Raw genomic sequence first — 17,809 nt, 5'->3', positions numbered from 1 at the left:
GTAGAGGCTATGTTAGAGAAAAGATTTGAGAGAAAAATTATTTGAGTGATTTGTGAGCAAAGCTTTAAGCTTTGTATTATCTCTAGAGAGAGTTTGAGTGAAACATCTCTAGGGAAGTTTGATTATCACCATTGTTGGAGAGGTTGAGTTAACCACCACTTTGGTGAATCTTGATTCTTTGTATCCATTGTTTTATAGTGGACATTTGATCTGGACTAGGTCCCGTGGGTTTTTACTTCTTCATTGGAGAATATTTTCCCACGTTAAAACTGCTTGTGTTCTCCTTCTCTCTCTCTCTCTCTCTCTCTCTCTCTCTCTCTCTCTCTCTCTCTCTCTCTTTTGTTTGTGTTTTTCATTTTTCCCTTGCGCTGCCGACTTGGTGAAGTTCAGGCCGAGGTAATTGCCGAGATCCGAGATCCGAGATCCAGGATCTTGTTGACCGACTTCCGCAAAAGGCTGTTAAGCCGAGCTTGAGGGAACCGAGTTCCGAACATGAAATTACTTGCTTATTTTACTCTCTCTCTTATTTTATTTTTTTAATATTTTCTAATTGAAAAGGCAAGCAACTGGTACTAATGTGATCACCTAATTTTGATTGGGCTAAAAAATAATAATGGAAAAATATAAAAATAATGGAAAAAAAATTAAGTCATTTTCAATTTGAATCCTATTTTTAGCTCATTAAGATTATATCTGGTTTTTTTCTCCAATAATTTATTTTCTGTGCAAGTTATATATATACGTACACACATATATATATACTCAATTCAATTTATCTAATTTTATAATTTATATATATACTCATTTCAATTTATCTAATTTTATAATTTGGAGAATTTATTTTTTTATGGTGAAATACCTATATTGTGATAATAATACTGGAAAATAGAGCCAAAAAGGGGTGTACGTTGTCGGTTACGTTGGCGCGAGTTTCAAATCCCTAAAATTTTAAGTAATCATAAAATAAAACAAAAGGAACACTAAACTATATAATGTTCGGCCGGCTTGTAACAGTAACAAAAAAAAACATTAAGTTTTTTGGACTGATGACCAATCACTAATTTACTTATTTAATCAAAGTTGGATCGAACGTAAACGAGTTTCTTGGATAATATTTTAATTAAATTGAAGCAGAATTTTAACTACTTATTTTTTGTTTTTAATATTCAAGAATTTAAATTCAGAATTTATAATGCTAGAAATTGGTTTTAAGTTTTTATAAAAGACGTAGCTAGGACTCAACTTCCCAAATATTTTCCTAACGAGTCTACCTATTTTTATAATTACATTCAAGATCAAGTTATTAACAATTCTTTCTATATTTGATTAGATCTTAATCCCTTAGTAATCCAATCCTTTACTCTAATCAAAAGCCTAATCCCTTAGTAATTTTTCATAAAATAAGCCTTAACGCAAGAACTTACGGTTATAGAATTCACAAGTCTATCCCTATATCATATAAATCCTAGAAATCAATCAATCAGAATCAATACACCAACATCCCTATTGTCATGCACGACTCATATGTTTATCTACTAGTGATCAATTCATAAATAAAGCTAATAAACAAGAAACAGATTGATTGCATAACTTTAAATCAAGAATATAAATCATAAGAAAAGCAAACAGCGTTTAAGAACCCATTGATTTCGTCTCGCCCTAACTACTTAGAGAAAACTAGCCTAATATATTCAAGAAAACTAGAACAATAGATGAAAAGAAATTATAATTCATAAAAGAAACATAAAACCCGGTCTCCACGGTGAAGCTTTGACCGTTTCTCCGCTCCTCAGGTTCGGAACGGAGCTTTTTCCTTTCCTAAGCCGCAGCCATCATGAGCTCTGCTGTCCTCCGTCTTTCGAATAAAATAGAACAAGCTCTAATGTGTCCTTTTAAAGAAATAAATTGGGCTTTTTAATATTTGGATCAGCTCGCTGAACAAGAATCAATATTGATTAATTCTTTATTTTTCTTGATCTTTATCCTTTGCAACTGTCTTTATCCCTTAGAATTGGTGATTTGCTACTTTAAACCTGAAATGATATGAAAAAGGATTAGAATCTTATCCAGATGTTGGTATTTTAATATCTTTTATATTTTATTAACTAACACTATATTTTTAATCATATTAATTATTATTTGAACTATATTTGATATTAAAAATATAGTGTCTTTTGACACTTATCACCCTAGCTCTTGAATGTGTCAATAGGAACTTTTTTTGGGGGTAATGTAACATGACAAATATAAAACCCATAAATTTTGGAGTTACTTTCCAGTGAAATAGTTTCTTTGCAAATATATAAGGGTAAGGTTGCGTACAAACCCTTGCTAATTGTGGTTTAATAGGCAGTGATTTTTTTTTTTAAATATATGTCAAATTGTTCTTTAATTCCATCAATGTTTCAAATGTTTAGTGAGACTTTTTAGTGAAAAATATAAATAGAAGGTCTCTCTCACAATCTCACCCTAACCCCTAGGATTTATTGAGATTCTTCTATTGCAATGTTTTCTTCTTCCTTTGACAGGTTGACTGCTCGAAATTGGGTTCCGCCATGGGAGCTTCATCTAAACAAAACAACACATAAACAACAAAAAAATACAACAAACTAAAAAAAAAGCATATTTTTGAGTGATTTTCATCACAAAACAACACAGAAACAACAAATCAACGAGATTTTAATATAATCTATCTCAAAAATAACTTATTTTTGAGCCATTTTTGAGAAATTTTGGAAGTTTAAAAAGTGATTTTTCAAGCTATGGGTCGCAGTTTTTCTTGGAACAAAAACGTGTGATTTTTGTATTAAAAACAACATAAAACGGTGAAAAAATAACAGGGGAACTAAAACCTCAAACCAGTTTTTTATTTTACATCAATGAAACAATATCAATTTAAAGAAAGATTGAAACTTTCATAATATGAACCCTATATTTCGTAACAATACATTCAAGAACGAAATTCCTTCACTATAGGAAACATTTTCAAACAATTTTTGTGTCAATACATAACTAAAAACTTGTTTCTTATCGATTGAAAATTTTTTGAGAAATTTTCTAAACTTTCATGTAATTAAACCCAAAATTTCAGATTCAAAATTTTCTTAGAATATTCAATGAAAATATGCATATGATATATGGTTAGAAAACTCTCATCACGTAAAACAAAAATCCCAAGGTTTTCTAGATCAATTGCAAAAAATTTCAAATGAAATTTTATCATGAACTTTAGGTTCTATATGCAAATTTAGAATTATTTTTATAATTAAAAAAAATTGGGTCTTATAATCGTATATGCATAACTTTGATAACAAATGAAGAAGATAATTTTCAACCCATTAGATATGTGAAAAGCTGTTGTTTAGTAATTTTGAATGTTTGTTAAAAATTATTTTATGTTTTACTGATTGAGAAAAATATATTAGGTTTTACTCTTTTTTATTAATTTCATTGCACTTCTTTGTTATTTTTTTATGGGAAATATTATACTTACAATCTATTTTTGTTTACAACCTTTTACAACCATATCTTAACCGTTGATTTTCGTCAATCAATGGTTATTATTTTCACAAATCAAACTCATTAATTTATATTTAATTTGGAAGTTAACCGTTGATATATGATTATTATTTTCGCAAATCAAACTCAAACTCATTGAGAAAATTATATTAGATTTTATTGATATGTTGAGAGTTGTTGTTTAGTAATTTTTGAGATAATTTTCGACCCGTTGTTAAGTTTACTTTTTTTTTTATTAATATCATTGCATTTCTTTGTTATTTGTTTTTATTGACTCTTGTAATTTTGAATATTCGTTAAAAATTCATATAGTTTTTTAAAATCTTATAAATTCATATTGTCCTTTCAAATCTTATGAATTCTATTAAAATTATTTAAAATCCAATCCTATGAAATCTTGATTGTAAAAAAAGTCTTTTAAAAAAATCTATAAAGTCTCTCCAATTCTAAAATGTCTTTTAAAATCTGTAGGATTTTTTATCTCAAAAAAATCTTTTAAAATTCTAATTCAATACACCCCCTTAGTCTTAAGATTCGTGTATTCTGCACAGGCAAAGTTCATCCCGCTGACTCATAAAAAACATGTTGGGCTTATTTATTTATGGGTTTTACAAGAGTTATGTTACAGGAAAAGTGATTGTGTAATGTTATAGAGATTCGTTTTGCGTGCCTTAAAGAAAAAGGTGTGGACCCCACAAAATATTGTGTGTGTAAGAAAGTTTGTTGTGTCATGTTAAATGACAAATACAAACTTCTTTATTTATTTTATTAAAACAATGGGTCCCACATGTGTTTGCAGAAAACCTCTGTGACTTAAACCCCCGTGAATAATAGTGTGGCTATACTCAATAAATAGAGGGTGCATATATAATTGGATTTTATTTATCTTATGTCACATAAGAAAAATTTTATCTGCTATTTTTATTTCGATTTTCGTATTCTATTTTTTTCTCTTTTCTTTTTTAAAAATAAAGTGGGTCCCACCATTTATTGTGAGAGTAGGAGAAAAGATTTATCTTATGTGATATAAGAAAAATAAAATCCTATATAATTTCATGAATAAATGGGGGTGAAGTATAATTATCCCTTTACTTTCAAAAAAATAAAATAATCCAACGTAAGCTCAGAAAAAAGATATCAAATATAAAAAGCAATCCATAAAAACAAAGAACGATAAAAAAATCCAAACAAATACTGAAACACCCCTCGCGTTGGATGCCGCTAACCAGCTCTGAATGAATAGGATTCCTTTTGTTGCCGAATGGTAGTATGTGGTATCTAATTAGTCCTGTTCCTTCGTATTTCCGGTTTTTTTTTTTTTTTTTTTTTTTTTTTTTAAATTTTTTCTCTCTCTTTTGAGTATGATTTCACTGAGCTTGATGATTACTTGTTATTTTCTTGTGCTTCGATTTAAGGATTAGTGCATATTGCCCGTTTGATTAAATGTCTCTGTTTGAGTCTCAGCTTGTAATACTAATATGTGATTTAAGGATTGGGCAGCTTGTGTGTCTTGGACATAACTTCAGTTAGGGGTTTACAACTTGTGTGTGGATAAAGTTGTTGTTGTTGTTGTTGTTGTTGAGATATTTATGTAAAATAAAAAATAAAATGGTGGGTTAGACCCATTGTGTTTAGATATATGTTAAGTTAAAAACTTAAAATAAACTGGATTTGTTATAGGAATGAATTTATTGTTGACAAGATAAATCAGAGTGATAATGGAATGTTTGATTTTATTTTATTATGATATCTAATGCTGCCTAGCTGGTTTAGTTTTCTGTGAATCTTTGGAGCATATTTGCTGTTTGCATGACTAGAATATCTAATGTGAATGTGTTAGTTTGTTTCTTTAATTACTCAAATGGTGATGATGCATAAGTTTTGATTTGTTCAACGATATCTTCTTGATAATCCTGATATTATTAAAGGAATAATTGAATGTACAAAGGATTAATGAGTGGGGTTACTACTTGAAATGTCATGTTGAATCTGTAATATCAAATTTCTTGACTCAATTATTCAGAAGCATATTTGATCATAAAGAAAATTGTCTCTATATTTATAAGAGTTTCAGTTAAGAAAAACCTTAAAAGCAGAAACTTCACTTTTAAATACAGAGTTGACTGGTTATGCTCATAACATAATACACGAAGGTTGCCCATGTCCTAATTTATCCTTCCTATTACTGTAACTCTGCATTTTAATAGTGAAATTCTGATTTTAGGGTTTTTATATAGTGAAACTCTGGGGTGTATATATGGTGAAATTCTTATAAAATAGAAACAAATTTCCTTCTATTTAAACATGCTGTGCAAGGTGTCAGGAAACCAACATTCTATGTCATGGAAATTAATTCAGTGAGACCTTGGTGTTCTATCTCATAGCAAGTTTTTTTTTCTTTTCCACTTAGTTTTTGTTCTTTTTTCATTTTCAGGTTGAGTATGTGATTGGTTGAAGCCTTAAAAATGGCATTGTGCCTTCCTTTCTCATTAAGCAATCACAGACCAGTCACTTCCCTAAGTTCCAGCTTTCTTCCTGGGACAACACAAATGTCTTTTTCCATCAACAGAAAACCAAAAAACCATAAATACCTCAACAATGTGTCTGTCTCAATTTCTTGTTCCTCTCTCAAACTTGTACGGGACCGTACTCTTGACAGGCATGTTGTCATGAGGAATAGAAGTCGGTTTGTTCAAAAGCTGAAAACTTTACTTCTCTCTAAGCCGAAACATTATCTTCCACTTCACATTCTCTCAAAGTGTCGGTCGTATCTTTCTCTTTCTAAGCCTCGTTCCATACTTGCTATGATCCATCGGTATCCGTCCATTTTTGAGCTTTTCACTATGCCATGGTCGCCCACACCACTCAATGCAACAAAGTTATATCCTCAACTCTGTGTTCGTTTAACTCCAGCCGCAGCTGCCCTTGCTGCTAAGGAATTGAATTTTCAATCTTCCATTTCCACTATGTTGGCAACCAAACTGCAAAAACTTCTTATGTTATCTTCTCACCACCGGTTAGTTCTGTCAAAATTGGTTCACCTTGCTCCAGATCTTGGCCTCCCTCCTAATTTTAGATCCCGCTTGTGCAATGACCATCCTGAGAAATTCAAAATCATTGATACTTCCTATGGCCGTGCACTTGAGCTTGTATCATGGGACTTCAGCTTGGCAAAACCTTTTTGCCTCCTCCTGCACTCCATTCTGTTGATTTAATAGTTGACCGCCCTTTGAAGTTCAAGCAATTAAGACTACGAAAGGGGCTTAATTTAAAGAGATATCACCAGGATTTCTTGCTAAAATTTGAAGAAATGCCAGAAGTGTGCCCCTATAGGAACCCTGCTGAGACTTTGGCCAAGGAATCGATGGAGGCAGAAAAGAGATCTTGTGCTCTAGTACGAGAGGTTCTTGGAATGACAATTGAAAAGAGGACTTTAATTGACCACTTGACCCATTTCAGAAAGGAGTTTGGCCTCTCAAACAAGTTGAGAGGGATGATAGTAAGGCACCCAGAATTATTTTATGTGAGTTTGAAAGGGCATAGGGATTCAGTTTTCTTGGTAGAGAAGTTTGACGATAAGGGTGACTTATTGGAGAATGATGAGGTTTTAGTCTTACAAGATCAATGGATGGACTTGGCTAGGGAATCCAAGAGAATGAGACGGGAGAGAAGGAAGGGTCGGACTGATAAAGATGTTGGCAGGTTGAGTGATACTAATGAAACTAATGAAGATGACACCGACGCTGAATATGATGATAATATTGAGATTGATAATTTTAAAGAAGGTTATGATGATGGTTTTGAGGATATATTTGAAGAGTTGAATTTTGAGGCTGAGGATGATGATCACAGAAGCAAGTTGTTTGCCCAAAACAAGAATAGAGAATTTTGGACTGCAGGACCTTTTCCTATTCAAAATGGTTTGGATGGATCACAGATACAACCTTGGTAGTTTTCAATCTGAAGAATGTATTTTTTTCCAACAAAATTAAAGCCTGGGATGGAGTTTTGAAGTGCCTGCATGTACCATATTATGATGGAGACACAGCTTGGTGCTTGGCTATTGACTATAGTAGTTAAAAGATGATTCAACGGAAGACTGTGTATATAATAAGATTTGAGTAAAAGAAAATTCTGAGGCCTTTGTACATTCTGCTATCTTCCTTATTATTATTATTTTTTTCTGGTCTGTAGAATGCACCAGATTTCTTTTTCTTTTTTTAACTCAATACATATTTAGAAATAGTGATCTTGTATGTAAGTTGTAACTCTGGCTTAGGGTTTATCCCCAGAAATCCGTTCCTCCATTTGGTGATACAATACTTATGATTCCAACTGCTGTTTTAAGGTCTGTCGTTTCTGTCATAAGAATGATCTTGGCAATTAATTTCTATTGTATGTTTTTGCAGTGTCAGGTTTAGAAATATCCTACTGTCTTTTAAAATATTCCTTGGGTTATTAAGGTTGACAATAGACCTGCACTACAGCAAGGAAAGCTCTAATTTTTAGAGATATAATACATAAAATTATTAATTTGACTTTAATTAATGGTTTAACTTTATGGTTGAATTTGATTCTTTATATAATAACAGAGGCAATGATCCATGTTTCAATCATTAAAAAGGCTCTTGCTATGGTGAGCTTATGTGGATAGTCCCCACTTCAATTTCAAAAATTTCTTAAACCATTAATGTGATATTCACTTGATAGTTTAATTTTTTTTTGGGTTAAATTGATTTTTACAATTCTAGTTATAATGAAATAAAAAATGTGTGTTATTTTAAAGGATGTAAAGTTGTGTCATTTTAAGAGAGAGAAAGAGATAGATAAAGGAGGAGAGAGAGTTGACAAAAAAAATAAAGGTGTGGGTCCCACCTCTTTGTGAGAGTGAAAAGATATAAGTTGTGTCATTTTAAAGGATAAACATTTTTCCTATAATGAATCAGAGAACAAATCACAAAACCAAGCAAACTTCTCCTTCCATAGGGGTGTTTATCTATCTACTTATAATATATGAGTCACTCTACCCTTTTTATGCACGACATATATATATTTTATTTATGACGATAAATTTGAATTAAATTAAGCACGGATTGTGTAAAAAATAGTGTATTGGTCGTGGTCATGTTAAGATTATATATATATATATATATATATATATATATATATATATATATATATATATATCTATATATAGCTGACACAGAAAAGTGGGTCCCACGCCGTTAAAAAAAAAAAAGGATTTATATATATATATATATATATATATATCCGCACACGGATCTGGCTAGCTGTAGGTACAACAGCTGTAGAAATTATTTTGCCATATATATATATATATATTGATTTTTTTTCATTTATTATGGATTCACTATGAACAATTTTAAAATGACTAATGAAAATTATAACAATTTTATAATGTTAAACGTAGTTGGTATTTCAAAATCGTAAATTTAGCGAAGTAGCAAAATAACAATTACATTGCAGATAAATTATCTGTATTGCGCCCAAAACGACGGTATTTTGGGACAGAAATTAAAGTGTTTTTGTAATTTTAATTTATTTCAGGGTTATAATAGTCTTTATAATTATAATTTTTTAATATTTCAACACCAAAACGACATTATTTTGGGAATAAATGCAGATAACTTATTTGCAATAACTGTAGAAATATTTTTCTGTAATTAATATCATAAAATATTTTATAAAATAAATAATTGTACTAATTATTTTAATTATTTCTTGGTTGCTACCTTAAAACCATTGCCAGCATAAAAAAATTAAATCAACCAAATACATCGATTAAGAATAAATATATCCAATATGTTAGTAAATATTTCATGGATTTTAGGAGTATTTTTAAATTTATATAAAATATAAAAATGAACTAAAAGAGAAAAATATTTAAAAATAAAAAAATTTAAAATCATAAACGAGGCATGCATAATTATTTCAATTAAAATATATAAGGTATAGATGAAAAAATATTTGAAATTGTAAAGAAGATACATATAATTAATTCAAAAGAATTAGAATTTTAAATTTAAAAGAAAAAATGAAAAAAAAATCATGTGTGTTTTTTCTAATCGTTTCATTTAAGACAACGTTTTTCCATTAAATAAATATGTTAGCAAAACCTACGAACATAAAAATGCTAATTAAAAGGATTATTAATTCAAACTAAATACTCGATCAGAATTTGCTGTAGGTCACTAGGTCTATCAAATTAAAATTCTTTTACATTGTAAGTTATTAAGCTTCATGAATATTACTATCTCTAATATTTTATAATATTCCATCAAAACTTTTATATTACTAAATAAAATGTTAACAACTTAAATTTTGGAAGACTTCTTTGTAAACCATGTTTTATTTTTTTTTGATAAACTGTAAACCATGTTTCTAATGGACTCATGAGTTGCATGGGTGATATAATTTGTAAGTTGTTGTTACAGTTAATTAGTAATAAACTACTAACTATATATTTTAGATATTATAATAATAAAAAACAAAATAATATATTTTAATTAGGGAGGTGAATGCTCTATTAACTTATTATTTTTTTCCCCACTAATCATATAGAAGAGTTGGTCGATCGCATGGGCCAACTCCTACTATTGACAATTTAACATTAGATATCCCATATGAGTGCAAGTATGAATTTTTGTTTTAATAAAAGTTGGAATTTTTTTTTTCTTTTCAATTTCAATGTTATGCGAGGGACATTACAAACATAGCGTTTGTAATTGTCTTAGCAATTAAATATTATTTGATTTGTATCAAATTGAATTTATTTGATTTAGAAATCAATGCTTATTTTAGCTATTCAATATACATAATAAATAATATTTGAATTAATTTATAATCAAATTATATGACTGGATATTAGGAGTATATAGAATATTGCTCCTTGGACTAGTTAATTGTGTTGATGTACTGTTAGACGTTATGTTGCTGTTAGTGATTATCTCTCTCTCTCTCTTTAATATTCTGTTAGACGTTACGTTGCTGTTAGTAACAGTCTGTTAGTTAGTCATTGAGATTACTCTACTGTATAAATATTAGCTCTTTGTAATCACTCAGCAATTGTAAATGATAATCAAAAGATTCAGTATTTCTTCAATGGCTTTTTCTCTTTTCTCTCTCTGCTTTTCTCTGAACGCTATTATGGTATCAGAGCCCATTCTGTGGGCCTGAACCATTTCTCTTGCTTCTTCCATGGCTTCCGCTCCATCATCTCCACCACAAATCAGTGGAACCAGATCCACTGTGAACAAAGCTTCTTCTATGGAAAACAAAGCTCCCTCTCTGTTTCATTACCAGATCTCGGTGAAATTGACAGAAGAGAACTATCTTTTCTGGAATCAAATAGTTGAACCGATCATTACTTCACATAATCTGCATCGTTTCTTGATAAATCCTAAGATTCCGTTGCAGTTCCTGTCAGAAGAAGATCGTCAGAATGCAGAAACAAATCCAGAATACACTGAATGGCTTACGCAAGATCAAATGCTTCTCACATGGCTGCTTTCTACTCTTTTTGAACCTGTTGTCAATGAAATCCTTGGTGTGCATCACTCACATGAAGCTTGGGAGAAAATTCATAAACTATTTCATGGATTAATGAAGTCTAAAGCAAGACATCTCAGATCTGAGCTCAAAACGATAAAGAAAGGAGGCAAAACGATGCAAGAGTATTTGTCTCGCATCAAATCTCTTTGTCATTCTCTCAAAGCCATAAAGAGCTCAATACCAGAAGATCAGCACATTGAGTCCATTCTTGAAGGTTTACCATCCGAATACAACGCTTTTGTTCTCAGCGTTCATACTCGAGAAAAACAATATTCTCTAGATGATCTTGCTATAGAACTTTTGGGACATGAACAGCTTCTACTGAAGCAAAACGAGAGTCTTCTCAATGATTTAGGAACTGTCAATCTTACTCAACATGCAATGGTTCAGAAGCAATCCGATGATGAAGATGCTCCGTTTGCTCCTGTTGCAGCGAGTCAGAAACAAAGCATGAACCAGACACCTTCGCACAGTGCTTATGGCAGATCTGGATCTACAGGCTCCTTCAATCGTGGTCGAGGAAGATTTAATGGCAGAAACAATAGAGGAAGAGGTGGTGGAGCTAGAGCCAACGTCCATTGTCAACTTTGCTACAAGTATGGTCATGACGTTCGCTCCTGCTGGTTTCGATATGATGAAAACTTTGTTCCCAACCTTCCTCCTCCAACTGATGCAATGTCTCAACAATTCTTTGGATCCTCTTCTCAACCACAACAACGTTCATTCCAGTATGTTCGTCCAATCAACAATTCTGCTCCACCACAAGCCATGTATGCTGCTCAATCTGCCCAATCTGGTCTCCTTCCAACTCCAACAACACCAGCATTGGAGTGGTATCCTAACTCTGGAGCATCACATCATATTATTGCTAATCCGTTGAATCTGATACAGAGCCAACAATTGTCTGGTTCAGATCAAGTTCTAATTGGAAATGGGCAAGGTTTGACTGTAAATGTTATAGGCTCTTCCAAGTTTGTCTCACCAGTTGACACACACACTCAACTTCACCTGAAAAACTTGCTTCATGTTCCTTTGATTATGAAGAATTTGATTAGTGTTAGTAAGTTTGCTCAAGATAATCATGTGTATTTTGAGTTTCATCCCACTGTTTGCTATGTTAAATCGCAGGTGTCCAATAAAGTCCTCCTTCAAGGCAATGTTGGTCAGGATGGGTTATATTGCTTCACTGATATAAAACCCCTTCAAGGAACAATTTCCTCTTCAGAGTCTCCTTCACATAAAACTTCACATACTCAATCTCCTTTCATTTGTAATAGTTCCACTGTTCAGTCATGTAGCTCTTCACCTTCTGTTGTAAGTTCGCATAAGAATGTATCTTGTGAGCCACACTCACAATATTTCTTATGGCATTGTAGGCTAGGACATCCACATACTGATACTGTCAAAAATGTACTCAGTACTTGTAATATCTCATTCAATAATAAAACTGTCTTGGATTTTTGCAAGTCTTGTTGTATTGGGAAAGCTCATCGTTTACCCTCTTCTCTTTCTTCTACTGTCTACCATAACCCTTTTGAACTGATTTACAGTGATCTTTGGGGTCCAGCCCCTATAAAGTCAATTTCTGGATACTCATATTACATCTCCTTTGTGGATGCTTCAACTAGATATACATGGATCTATCCTTTAAATCAAAAATCTGATGCTTTGTCTATCTTCAAAGAGTTTCATTTAATGGTCACCAATCAATTTCAACTTCCCATTAAAGCTGTCCAAACTGACTGGGGAGGTGAATTTAGAGTGTTTCCCCAATATCTCAAGCTTCATGGGATTTTGCATCGTCTAGCTTGTCCTCATACACATCACCAAAATGGTGTTGTGGAACGCAAACACAGACACATAGTGGAAACCGGTCTCACTCTTCTTTCTCATGCCTCTCTTCCATTTAAATTTTGGGACTTTGCTTTTACCTCTGCTGTGTACCTCATTAATCGTCTACCTACAACAGCCCTGTCATATGCTGTTCCCTACACCAAGCTTTTTAAATCAGCTCCAAATTATCAATTTCTTAAAGTTTTTGGATGTGCTTGTTTCCCTTTGCTTCGTCCTTACAACAAACACAAGCTTGAATTTCACTCTCAAGAGTGCCTATTTTTGGGTTACTCTTCAAGTCATAAAGGTTACATTTGCCAAAATTCTGATGGCAGAATCTATGTGTCAAAAGATGTACTTTTTAATGAATATTGTTTTCCCTATGATTCATGGACTTCTAATAAGCATTCTTTGTCTCCAGCATCTAGACCTCCTACTATCCCTCTAATGTGTAACCCATCCTCTTGCTCCTCTCTGCCAAAGCCTCAAGATCACTGTAATTCAATTCAGTCACCAAGAGCCAGTCCTCTCCCGTCAACAGATGCAGTTCACAGTCCTCTTCAGTCACCAGATGCAGTTCACTCTGCTAGTCTTTCCTCTAACACGACTTATTCCACTTCTGAGTCTTTTTCTCCTCCTTCATCTCAGTCTGAGTATGCACCTTCTCTTTCGGTCAGTCCAGCTTCTAATACACACTCTATTACTACCAGATCTAAGTCCCTTGCATGTTCCATTGCCCTCTTGAGTCATGTTGAGCCTTCTACAGTCAAACAGGCCCTTTCTAACCCCAACTGGACTGAGGCTATGCAAGCTGAATTTATTTGATTTAGAAATCAATGCTTATTTTAGCTATTCAATATACATAATAAATAATATTTGAATTAATTTATAATCAAATTATATGACTGGATCACATCAAAGATAAATTAAATTAATTTATATTATTAATTACCATTCTTACTTAAAATAATATAAATGAAGTACATGACAAAGGAAAAAATATGAATACTAACAATTAAAATTAAATCAAATTGACTTAAATTTAACAATTTAGTCCTTAAAATTATTTTCAGTTTTTAATTTAGTCCTTGAATATAGTTACAAAATACAAATTAACCCTTCAAATTACAAAATTTGTATCAACTTAATCCTTCTTATTGCATGTTTGGAATGTCTTTTTTATTTAGTTTCTCTATTCTTTATAAGCAGAAGTTATGTCAAACAAATTTCTATAAATTTTTTTATTATATAAAGAACAGTTTTTTATAATAAAAAAAAAAAAGCTAAAAACTTTCAAAAGGAACTTTTTTTAAAGATATAAGAGCTTGGTGTTGCCAGTTTTGCATTTAGGGAACTTTTTTTGTGCTATCAATAGTCAGGCTCTTCTTTTTTATAGCATATTGTAATGCTTTATGCGTAAAAATATACTTCTCTAATTCTCTTCTTTCCTGATATAAAAATATCAGTATTTTTAGTTTCTGTTTCCGTATATATCTCCTTTATAAGGTAGTTTTTCTTTACGTAACATAGTTTGCAATGCATCAAAATTTATGGTTGCTATTCTAATGACGGCAGGTTCTGAATTCAAATGGAGTTGTTCTTGTTGAATTCTTTGCTCCATGGTGTGGTCATTGTAAGGCTCTAACTCCTACATGGGAGAAGGCAGCTACTGTCTTAAAGGGTGTAGCTACTGTGGCAGCACTTGATGCTGATGCTCACCAGTCATTGGCTCAGGTTGTTTTTTGTTCCTTTCAGTCTAGTCTCCATTTTATGTGAAGAGAGATAGATACGAAGACATTAATACAGGGACTCAAATTTTGGCAGGGCCCCATTATGTAACATCTTTGTGTCTATCTCTCAGATAATATGAGAGGATATATTCCCTCATTTTTATATTATATGAAATCTGTGAAATGATGAATATGATGTATGTGTTGTTTACTTGTTAATCAACCTTTCCTGGATATGAAGATGCAATATTACATGTTTAAATTTTCTACAAAATGTACACCAAAATTACCATTTTTGGACCAAGCATGATAGACTTTCCTATACATCACGAATAACCACTGGGAACTTGGTAGTTTTTTTTTTTTTTTTTTTCAAAAAAAAAATTTAATACCATGAATTGATCTCATCATTTCAGCCATTTGAGATATAAGGATGCTTGTAAGACATTGTTGCGTTTGGTGACATTGTTGCATTTGGTCAAAGAATCTACGTATCATGCAAAATATGTCGTATGTATAAAGATTCCCCACTTCTTGTTTCAAGCATTACTTTCTATATATAAAGCAACAAACAATATCTCTCTTGCATTTGTTCTTTGTTTGTATAACCTGGATTAAATAAAAGAATATTTCTTTGGAGCAACCCTAAAAGAATTTTTCAGTGTATAAACATTCTTTTTCTCTCTTACATAACCTCTACTATTGTTTGCATGGTTAAACATATTATCCTTTTCCTTTTACTCTTGTAGGCTTCTACAGTTACGATGTAAACGTTGTGCTATATTCTTCATTAATTATAAACTTTATATTGAAAACTTCAAAAACATTGAATTGTGTGTGTGATTTATTTAATTCCATATAGGAATAAGGGGTAAGAGGATTTCCAACCATAAAGGTGTTTGCACCTGGGAAGCCACCTGTTGATTACCAAGGAGCTAGAGATGTCAAACCAATTGCTGAATTCGCTCTTCAACAGGTTTGTTTGAAACTCTTATGGGGTGTTTTAATATTTTTTACCTGAAATACAGTGAAACCTGGCTGTCAACGAGAGCTTTTGTTGCATAAGTTATGTTGGGCGTGGGGAGAGTAGATGAATTTCTTGTTTTATTTAAAACAAACAATTTCTTCCAATCACATCAGTGCATTTAAAATAATGGCTTGTGCCTTACTGCTAAGGTGATGTAAAGATTGTGTCCATTTCACTTGCTGTGTTGTCATTCGTGGTTTGCAACTTAATTGACGTTTTTTGTGTTGGTGCCCAGTGAAAAGTCATAATTGGCTTTTTATTGAAATAAATAAATAAATTCTGAGTTACTGCCTTGATTTCTCATGGTAATTTATCAGTTAATTAATGTGATTTGTTACTCACAGTTAAGAACTTTCTTGTGTTTTATTATAGGCAGTAAGTTACTCCAAACTATTGCATGCTTATTTTTTGTTTGTATGTGCAGTTAAAGACTCTATTGAAAGAACGTTTAAATGGAAAAGCAACTGGGGAATCAAATAAAAAGTCAGAACCCAGTGCTTCAGTAGAATTAAACTCTAGCAACTTTGATGAATTGGTTCTCAAAAGCAGAGAACTTTGGATTGTAGAATTTTTCGCACCTTGGTAAGTGTATTCTACAGTGCTTATGAAGTATATCAGTGTCTTCTTATGTTTTAATAATTAATTGACTGAACATATTGTACTTACTATAATATTTCCCGCTCAGGCATTAATCATCTTTCTCTTTTTTTTTTTTTTCTTGAAGGTGTGGGCATTGTAAAAAACTGGCACCTGAGTGGAAGAAAGCTGCCAGTAACTTGAAGGGGAAGGTGAAACTGGGTCATGTTGACTGTGATGCTGAAAAGGTAAGCTTATGTGTTATACATCTTTAACAATAACTAGTCAAAAATTCCCCTCTGGTCTTGGTCAAAACGATCCCTCGCTATCTTTATTTTGGTTATTTTTTTTTAACCAAGATTTGCCATGTTGGTTGTGTTCTCAGTCTCTTAAGTAATTGTATCTTTGAAAGCTTTTAAATTCTTGCCTTTTCTTAGTTCTGCATAAGACTTTTAAATTCTGTCTTAATTAGATCAATTTATATTTTTCTGATTGCATTGTTGTTACCAGTCTCTAATGAGCAGGTTCAATGTTCAAGGATTCCCAACTATCTTGGTATTTGGTGCCGACAAAGAGAGCCCGATTCCTTATGAGGGTGCTAGAACAGCCTCAGCTATTGAATCATTTGCTCAAGGGCAGCTGGAAACGAATGTTGCTCCTCCTGAAGTAACTGAGCTGACTGGTCAAGTAAGTGTACTTAACTGCCAACTTGGTTGTGGATTAGTTAGAAAGATAGCATACAAGAAAATTAACATAAGCCTTATCTTTAGGATGTCATGGAAGAGAAATGTGGTTCTGCTGCTATCAATCAAAAGTTGAGGTCCCAAGAGATTTTGAAGTAACAGGCAATGCTAGATCTAGAGTCATTGTTTCTTTAATTTAATGACTAGGCAGAGCAAAGTGTATTTCTTGTGATGATATATGATAGTTTTGTTCATTGTTCTGGGTCTTCCTTCATGTTCTATGTAAACGATTGGTATACTGTTTTTTTAGGATAATCATAGCTTTACCCGATGGATGACATGAATTGGCTATTTTGTCATTCAGTGTTTCATATTGACAAGCCTTTCGTTAGGTAGAAGAGTGCCAATGTTAGACAAATGATAACTTAAGAGAGTGTACTCTCCTAATGAACAAATTTAGAGTGATCTTTTAGGAAAGAGTTTTATACCAACTCAAGTTTTAAATATTCTCTGAAGGGAACAAAATATTAATTTGGTCTGCATAAGGGCGAAATTAGGATTAAAGAATGTCCAATTGTTTATTAAATATGGTCTGCATGCACAATAAAAAAATATATTGAATTTATGCAGTATGTATGTACAAACAACCACCGTAACATTTCATTCTTCTGTTCACCTAAATTACATTACGGTGATCACCTCGATTGATAAGGTTAAATAATTAATTTCTAATTCCACTTCTCTCGTTGGATCGAAGAAGTATATGTGGTTATCATTGGTGAACTTGACAATCGTTGCTGCGGACAATGTTTATATTTCAATTTATTTAGAATTTTATTTTGTTATTTTTCATAGATTTGCTTCTTTAT

The 17,809-nt window shown here is 32.1% G+C and overlaps 2 pseudogenes; both read left to right on the top strand.

Annotated features, from left to right (window-relative positions):
• Nucleotides 1-4,705: 4,705 nt before the first annotated feature.
• LOC133283919 (protein WHAT'S THIS FACTOR 1, chloroplastic-like) lies at nt 4,706-7,849 on the top strand (annotated as a pseudogene).
• Nucleotides 7,850-13,899: 6,050 nt separating this feature from the next.
• On the top strand, nt 13,900-17,371 carry LOC133283917 (protein disulfide isomerase-like 2-3; annotated as a pseudogene).
• The last annotated feature ends 438 nt before the right edge of the window (nt 17,372-17,809 follow it).

This window comes from Gastrolobium bilobum, unplaced genomic scaffold (genome assembly GCF_033153095.1).
Source record: "Gastrolobium bilobum isolate Gb01-03AN ecotype WA unplaced genomic scaffold, APGP_CSIRO_Gbil_v1 utg22342, whole genome shotgun sequence".
Classification (NCBI taxonomy): domain Eukaryota; kingdom Viridiplantae; phylum Streptophyta; class Magnoliopsida; order Fabales; family Fabaceae; genus Gastrolobium; species Gastrolobium bilobum.
This window is presented reverse-complemented; position numbering and strand designations above follow the sequence as displayed.